Raw genomic sequence first — 7,982 nt, 5'->3', positions numbered from 1 at the left:
CCTCGCAAAACAGTAAAAGGAGTTATGCTCCGGCAACCCCCCTTCTATACGACAGTCGAGAAGTGTCGGCAAGTACCTTGCCGGAGGGGAAGTTGCCGGAAGAGTATAGTCTCCTACTTGCCGGGGAACTGAGGCCCCGGCAAAGGACCCAAGCGCCGCGGGGAGACGTGTTGCGGCACGACAGATAAGTGCTAAATATTTCAGATGAGATTTCAGAAGATAGGTTTCTCCCTTTCTAGAAGATCCCAAACCTTGTTTGAGAAACCTGCGCGTAGATGGAACCTTGTCAGGATCTGTGCACCTTAGTTTTGTTTCAAACTAGTTCAATGACCCGAACGGCCACAGAGCGCCTTCACACTGTTTCGAACCTGTTCAACAGTCTAAGTGTCTACATAGCACCTTATTTTGCCTCGATCCGCGCTCGACGATGTCATGGTTGCACTGAGTGCAGCAAGGAGCCTTGCCAGTAATGACCCCTCAAGCGAACTGCTAAGGATCCGTTCCTTAAAGCACTAGCGGCAGGACCAGTCACACCGGCAAGCTTCCAGAAAATGCAAAAGGTGTATCATACAAGGAGAAGGAATAGACACAAGGGAAACAACATTTCATTCATTTGTTCGAAACGAACTCAGGCAGATTACATGAATGATTTTTGCTACTCTAACCTATTGTACTGTCTTTTGGCGAGGGACATGCTCTCCGGATGGAAGTTCGAGAAGACAAAAAGCGGCAAGGCCCCCGGCACGGCCAGTGCTGGCCCTTCCTGGACGAGCATTGCATAGTGGAGAACGGGGCCTGAAGGGACGGCGGGAACGGAAACCAGGTGATCCCGCGGTATGCGGCAGCGTCGGTTCTTCCATCTCGTCGGTCCGGGCTCGGGAGGAGTAGGACCGTGAACTGACGGTGATGGTTTGACCGACGGTTAGTCCGAGGACAGATCCTCGTACCCAGGCTTAGCCTACCGAGGATCTGACCCGTACTCGCCGTCGCTACCATCTGACCCGTCCTCTTCGCTCTCGCGTGAGGAAGGGTTGTCAGTCCTGCACGAGCTTTCTTCGAAGCAGCCAAGGCGCGCACCCGAGCTCCCGTATATCTTGACGGAGAGCAGGTTGTCCGCCATCAGCTTGATGCAAAGAACATGCCCATCCCAAAGGTTATGGGCACGGGCGAAGCTCTTCCACCCACGGCTGAGGAACAAGAGCCGAGGCCTCGGCTACTCCACGGTCATCAGGACCGCGTCGTTGCCGCAGCCGTGCACCTGAAGCCGCAACATCACGAGCTTCTCTTCGCTCATCACCTTGGCGAAGGCGGTGGGGAGTTGAAGCCGGGTCCGAATGCGGCCTTGCAGTCTGACAAGAAACTCCAACGGAGTCCTTTCCACGTGAGTCCCCGCAGGAATAAGCGGAGGAGAAGACGGAGGTGCTGGAGTAGCACTCCGCCTCCCCCGGCCACGGCCTCCACGACGACCGCGGCTCCTCGCCCCTACGCCACCAAGGGTGCTTGTGCCGCCCTCTGCAGCTGCGCCCCCTGAAGTTGTGGCATGATCCGAGTGGGATCCCCTTGCCGCCCTGGCGGCCGATGGTGGCCTCCCTCGTCCCCTAGCCATGGTTGGGGGCGAGCACCACCTTGAACTGGAGAAGATTCTACAGATGCAAGCTAGGGGTGGTGGATGTTTCAGGAGCTGATGGATGAGAAAAACCCCCTCGCAGACTTCCTAATTTATAGGGCGAGGTTCGGGGGGCTAGCTCCCCTCACTCCAGAAACCGCCGCCCCTCTCATCCAATCACCCATGATCATGGACGAACAGGGAACCGCCCTACTGCACAAATGCATGCGGGGGCGGGCCCTGCCACGACTATGGCCTTTATGGCCACGAACGCCAATTGCCTAACTATTACTGCGCATGCTTCATGCATGGCAGTAATGCGTCGGGAGGTGGGGAGGCTATTGTGCGCGCACTTCTCCACCTCGCACGATGGATACACGATGTAGGGAAGGGTCGTCCACAATGGCTCCAAAGCTACAGAGTCCCCTGCTAAGGAAGCCCGTGCATTACTTTGAGCCTGGCCCAGCAACGCCCCACGCGCGTGTGTGGCCCAGGCCCGAGGGATCCTATCGGTGCACTAGAGACTAGGGTCCCTTGTGCGCCAGACTTGTGCACGGGCATCGGCGACACCCCCGACAATAGTGTACCGAGAAGAGCGGCAGGAAGGCAGTCCAAGACCCACCAAGGCCACGCCCTTCCCCCTCTCCAGAGGCGTGGAGTACAAAGCTCGAGACGCAAGGCCTCGGCAAGCCCTCCTTGCCCGAAAGATTCCCAAGGCCCCGGCAAGCCCGCTTCACTGAGAAGACTACTCGAAGAATAACAAGACCCCCGACAAGTTTCCCTTGTCGGGAAGGCTCGCACAGACTAACGAGGCCCCCCGCCAAGCCGTCCTTGCCACGAAAGTATTGAAGCCCCCGGCAAGCCTTCCTTGCCGGGAAGGTGACCAAGTCATCCGACAGGGACTCCAGGCCAGCAAGCCCCTGTTCGCTCGCCAGGTGTCCCCCCCCCCAGTTTCTACCACAATCCGACCGCTCCATCACATCCCTCATGTGCCAGCACAACGCCCAGGTGTCGATTCACCTGGGTACGTGTCACAACCATCTTGCGGCAGGTCAGGGGTTAGACAAGGCATTTACTGCCCCTGACACCACCGAAGTAGTAGAGCGGTGAACATTGTTGACTGTACACCCCGTGAGCACACTGTTGGTGACCCCTTTGCCTATAAAAGGAGGCCCAAAGCTCATTCTTGGGGACCTTTGGTTGGAATTTTTGGGCATCATAGACTCCCTAATCACCTACTAAGTTACGGTAGCAAAACCACCCTACAGTAAGCACACAATACAAACTAAGCAGGATTAGGGTTTTACGCGCCAAGCGGCCCGAACCTAGGTAAAAAGAACCTTGCCGGTGTTGATCGCTAGTTCCCCTCTCGATGTCATACCTCTCTCTGCCCGCCAAACGATCAAGGGACTCCTCGCGTTTCCCATAGGTGTCGGTTTCCCCAACATAAGGTATTCATCAAATTAAGATATTAAATTCATATAAGGGTACTGATGTCTACTACACAATTTTATTCTTGTAGACTCGTGTTGGGCCTCCAAGCGCGGAGTTTTGTAGGACAGTAGCAATTTTCCCTCAAGTGGATGACCTAAGATTTATCAATCCTAGGGAGGTGTAGGATGAAGATGCTCTCTCTCAAACAACCCTGCAATCAAATACAAGAAATCTCTTGTGTCCCCAACACACCCAATACAATGGTAAATTGTATACGTGCACTAATTCGGCGAAGAGATGGTGATACAAGTGCAATATGGATGGTAGATATACGTTTTTGTAATCTAAAAATATAAAAAACAGCAAGGTAACAAGTGGCAAACGACAAGCAAAATGTTGCATTAATGTTTGGAAATAAGGCCTTGGGTACATACTTTCACTAGTGCAATCTCTCAACAATGCTAACATAGTTGGATCCCTCAACGTGCAACAAAGAATCACTCCAAAGTTCATATCTAGTGGAGAACAATGAGACGAAATTGGTGTAGGTAGTAGAACCACCTCAAAATTACTCTTTCCGATTAATCTATTCAAGAGTTCGTACTCAGATAACATCAAGCTATCATTTCCGTTTGATCTATATAAGAGTTCATAGTAGAATAACACCAATGATACATATCAATCGACCCTAATGTCATCTGGATACTCCAATGTCACCTCAAGTATCCGTGGGTAAATTATGCGACATGCATCAAACAATTTCAGAGCTATCATATTCAATCCAACACAAAGAATGTGCAAGGAGCACCCCAAGATTTCTATCGGAGAACATGGTACGAAAACGTGCAATCAACTCCTATGCATAGATCCCAAAGGTCACAAGAACCCACAAGTTGATGCCTCAACATATATCAAGTGAACCAATAGAATACCCCAATGTCACTACGGGTACCCCACGCAAGACTTACATCAAGTGTTGTCATACCAATATGCTCAATCCAACATGACGTGATCTTAAAGGGCAAGACTCAAGTCAACACAACTAGATGGTAAGGGAGATATATCATATGATCCAACTATATTAACAAAGCCCATGTTCTTGAGATCGTGCCATCTCAAGAACACGAGAGAGAGAGAGAGAGAGAGATTGAGCACATAGCTACTAGTATATACCCTCAGCCTCGATGGTGAACTACTCCCTCCTCGTCATGGCCTCCGCCGGGATGAAGAAGATGGCCACCGGTGATGGTTTTCCCACTCCCGCAGGGTACTGGAATCTCTCCAGGTTGGTTTTTTGGCGATACAGAGAGTTGCGACAGCGGAGCGCAAGTTCTCTCTTTATTTCTGGGGTTTCTGGGATTTATTGGATTTTTCAGCGTTGGAATTACGTGCAACGGAGCAACATAAGCCCCATAAGCCGTCAGGGTGCGACCAAGGCCCAGGCCGCGCCATGTTGTCTTGTGCCTCCGTGGCAGCCCTCCTTTGGTGGTTGTTCGATCCAACGTTTCTCATATGTTCTAGAAAAAATAAATGAAGAAGTTTTGGGTGATTCCGAGAACTTTCATTTTCTCCACAAAATAGAACACCATGGTAATTCTGCTGAAAACAACGTCAGTCCGGGTTAGTTCTAAATAAATCATATAAAGTGCATCAATACCATATAGAGTTATAATAAACATAGGCAAATATGGCATGAATACTTCATAAATTATCAATACGTTGGAGACGTATCAGCATCCCCAAGCATAATTCCTACTCGTCCTTGAGTAGGTAAATGATAAAAGAAATAATTTTTGAAGTGTGAATACTAGCATAATGTATAATATTGATCAAGGATAATTTTAGCCATTTTTCTATCATCATAACCAGCAAGTATTTCTCATAAAGCTTCTCAAGATCGAGCAGCAAGTTATTCACATTTTAAAGTATAGACCATAAACTTTCTTGAAAAATAGCAAACTATATTTTCAGTCATCAAACAATTACAATTCATCTTATTTTCAGGAAGGGTCTATGTAAGAGCTTTGGTTCAGCAAATTCCATATACTCAACTACCATTTAGCCTTCCATGATTGCTGACACTCAAAGTATTTTTTTAGAACAAACAGTTTTAGTCAAACACAAGGAAGATAGGGGCTTAAAGTTTCGCCTCCCAACTTATTTATCTCGGGGATAATGTCAACAAATAATGAATCATGATCACCTATATTCAATTGGATATATGTGTCTCGATCCTTCCCCACCACATGATGCTTGCTAACTAAGTAATTAATAGATTGGAATAACAAGTTGACTCGGCATGAAAAGTAAAAGAGAGGCCCTTCACAAAGGGAAGCAGAGGTTGTCATGCGCTTTTTATTTTTGGATGTGCAATCTGTTAATGAAAAGGAACGTCACTTTATATTGCCCCTTGTGATGGCAACATTTATTATGCAGTCCGTCACTTTTATTTCTTCACCATATCAAGTTTGTACAAAGCTTATTTTCCCTTCCAATAAAAGATCATACATATTTAGGAGGAATGTTTATTGCTTTTTGTACCGATGACAACTTACTTGAAGGATCTTACTCAAACGATAGGTAGATATGGTGGACTCTCATGGTAAGAAACTAGGTTCAAGGATTTGGATGCACAAGTAGTATCTATACTTAGTACGAAGTTCTGGCTAGCAAAAGGTGCTAAACAAGCACCACATGTTAGAGGATCCATGACAATATAACTGCTATGTGAATATAAACAGACATAACCATTAAGTTGTATTCCTTGTCCAACGTCAACTACTTAATCAAGTTTGAAAATAATTAATGGGGCTCACATCATAGAAGATGTACAAGATAGTATATCTATATGTGAAACCTCTCTTCCTTCAATGTTCTTTCATGAATAGTTTTAATGACCAATGTTATGTTTCCTAACTTCCAATAAATTTTACCGCTTATACTCCTAGTATGTGAAGTCACTACTCCCCATGGGATAATCATATGAAGCATATATATAATTTCCCATTTATTATATTCAATTCATTCAACATTTTACTCTTAGGATATAAGTGAAGCAGAAGAGTAAACATCAAACTACTCTCAAAATATATAAGTGAAGATCAATGAGTAGTCAAACAACTAAGTAGCTATATGAGGACTCTTTCTCAGTAAAGATTTTTTAGATATTGATATTTTATTCAAACAGCAAACAAAATAAAAATAGCACTCCAATAATATCATATATCATTTGAACGAATAAAAATTTAGGCTCAACATAGGCTAACTGATAGTTGACAAAGAGGGGTGGGATGCGTAGCATCCCCAAGCTTAGATGCTTGATACTTCTTGTAATATTGTCTTTGGGTGCCTTGGGAATCCACAATCTTGATCTTTTGTATCTCATTCAATCCTCTCATGTCCCGGTTTCACCTATGTCTCAAAACTTCATCGACGCAAAACTTGAAAAGAACTCGTGAGATAGGTTAGTACACATAAGTATAAATTAACATTTCATGTACTACCAAGACAAGTTGAATAATAATTTGCAAACATTACCTACTTTACACTATCATTTCCACAATTTATATCTACCAATATAAGTCATGAATACTATAGAAGAAGTAGATAACAAAACTATGACAACGATGTGTCTAAACAGGGCTGTGTGTAGCAATTTATTAAAATAGTGTACTTATGTATCTCTAAAAATTATGAAACTTTAGGACATGATAAATATTCTTTATGAACCTGCTGTCTAATAATTTGAGAAATTTTCCACGTTCCAGTAAAATTACATAATTCAAATACTACAGCAACAATTTCTGTTTTTATACAACACAAATCACACATGCAATTCAAGCATTCTAAAGGAAATTCTTGGAAATTTTTATTGAAAAGCAAGATTATAAATAACACAAATCAAATACTAACAAGATAAAATGACTCTCCAAGAAAAACTCATATTATGTGATGAATAAAAATATAGCTCTAAGTAAGATATACCGATAGTGTTGAAGACTAAAGAGGGGATGCCTTCCGGGGCATCCCCAAGCTTAGACACTTGAGTCTTATTTGAATATTACCTTGGGGTGACTTTGGAATCCCCAAGCTTAGGTTCTTGTCACTCCTTATTCTCCTCATTTCAGTGTCTCACCCAAAACTTGAAAACTTCAATCACACAAAACTTAACGGAACTTCGTGAGATGGGTTAGTATAAGAAAGATAGATCATTCACTTAGGTACTGTCAAGACAAGATTCATAATTGTTACCACATGAAACATACTGTATTTTATCATTCCCATAATATATATCACTCAATATAAGCTATAGAAACACTAAAACAAGCAAACTATGCATGCAAAACAGAATCTGTCAAAAAACCGAACAGTCTGTGAAGATCTAATTGACCACCATACTTACCTGACTCTAAAAATTCCGAACCATTAGAAAAACACATAGAATTTGCATATAGAAATTGTGTAAAAAATTCAGAATTTTTTGACTTTCTAGTAAAATCACATAATTAATATACTGGAGGCAAAATTTTCTGTTTTTCCATAGATTCAAACTAACAAGTTTCCACACTATTCCAAAGGTCTTACTTGGCACTTTATTGAAGTAAAAGGCACAAAACATAATTAATAAATTAGCTTAATCATGTGAATACATCAAAACAGAAAGTAAAAGTGTTGGGTTGTCTCTCAACAATCGCTTTTCTTTAATGCCTTTTAGCTAGGCATGATGATTTCAATGATGCTCGTATAGGAATATAAGTTGAAAATGCAAGAGAGCATCATGAATCACATGACAAGCACATTTAAGTCTAACCCACTTCCTATGCATAGGTATTTTGTGAGCAAAAACTTCATGGGAGCAGGAATTAACTAGCATAGGAAGGCAAATGAAGCATATCTTCAAAAAATTGAGCACATAGGGAGGAAACTTGATATTATTGCAATT

This window comes from Hordeum vulgare, chromosome 1H (genome assembly GCF_904849725.1).
Source record: "Hordeum vulgare subsp. vulgare chromosome 1H, MorexV3_pseudomolecules_assembly, whole genome shotgun sequence".
Taxonomy (NCBI): domain Eukaryota; kingdom Viridiplantae; phylum Streptophyta; class Magnoliopsida; order Poales; family Poaceae; genus Hordeum; species Hordeum vulgare.
This window is presented reverse-complemented; position numbering follows the sequence as displayed.